The following is a 1,443-nucleotide window of genomic DNA, read 5'->3' on the forward strand; positions in this document are numbered from 1 at the left end:
AGCCCTCAATTCCACACCTCTGATTTCTTAAGTTATGGCATTTATGTACAAATGCATGTCTGCTATTTTCTTTTTTTTTAAATATATGAACACATTTTATTATTATTTTGCTATATAACATATTAGTGAATATAATCAATGCATTTTCTCAAATGGCAAATGAGACACAAGATAATATCTTTTTGATTCCTGAAAACCTCAGTATCATCTGTCTTTTGGAGGATCGTTTCCTACGACATCTATGATACTGTCCACGAGGATACCAACGGTGCTTCGTAGTAAAGAACATTTTGCTAAGTTGTTCTATCATGGGTCCTTGCTCACAGTGCCCATTTTTTTTCTTCTACTCGGCTTTTCAGCGCTTGGTCATGTGTTTCTTCATTATTATGCAGAGGATCTGGCCGAGGGATAGGTTGTGTATGTTCCTATGGAATGTCCACAGAAGGGTGGTAGCACGCTCTCGTCCTACCATCGGATGTCAAAGCGGGCTCTACTTTGCAATTATAGTCTTCAGGTAGAGAAGAATATGTGGATTCATGACAAACACAGTATAAAGCTCCAGTTTGATTTGGAAATAAATGTTTCCAGATAGTTCTGTTTGATATCACCCATTTTACTGCTGCTAACGCCATAGTGAATCAAGATGCTTATCAGGTGGTATGAAAGAGGAAGATCTGAAGAGAAACTGATTTTAAAATCTTCTTCAAGTTTTATCTGTTTTCATTCCCGGCAGCCGCTCACCAGAGCCCACCATTTTACCTCTGTCAGCTATTTTCTTAGCGCCCGTGACTATTTATTCATTTGGTTCTCATTGCCTGTCACTGTTCTTAGCATTTAGTTAGAGCTTACTGCATTTATTTGAATTAATTAATTTGCACATATCACGATAAGCCTTAAACTATACTGCATGATACTAATGTAACTATTTTAGTCATGTCCGCTCTGGGTACCTGCTACATGAAAATCTCTGGTCTGAGTGCTTCTCTGTTATTACTATAATGGAGACTTACAAAAAAAAATTATCTTCCCTTCATTGCTCCTCCTTTCAAAGTCATTCTGTATTTTTGAGTGATTTTAACAAGCTTAGTATGATAATATCTTGGTACATCAGAAAATGGGAGCTCTCAACAGGTAGAATTGTAAACAGAGACGAGGTGGGCTGTGTGCAGATCACAGGAAGAAATTGAGCCGTGCTTCCAGAATGATCACGGGAGGAGACTGGATATAAACCAGTCTGACACCAGGGATAGAAAAGGCTTTGTGACCTCATTGGTTACAAAGGATTCCCCGTAATAAACCAGTCAAACTGGCCTGGGTCTTAAGAAGCTCACCGCCACTGATACTATAAATCAGCACATCCTAGGGATGGAAGCCATAACCAGAAGCTGTCCTTGGCATTTGGGACGAGGATGGTTGGGGTTCAGTATGCCCTCTACCTCGGTC

At 39.6% G+C, this 1,443-nt stretch overlaps 1 pseudogene; it reads right to left on the minus strand.

Annotated features, from left to right (window-relative positions):
* Nucleotides 1-204: 204 nt before the first annotated feature.
* On the minus strand, nt 205-632 carry LOC122889122 (annotated as a pseudogene).
* Nucleotides 633-1,443: the final 811 nt, after the last annotated feature.

This window comes from Neovison vison, chromosome 11 (assembly GCF_020171115.1).
Source record: "Neovison vison isolate M4711 chromosome 11, ASM_NN_V1, whole genome shotgun sequence".
Classification (NCBI taxonomy): Eukaryota; Metazoa; Chordata; class Mammalia; order Carnivora; family Mustelidae; genus Neogale; species Neogale vison.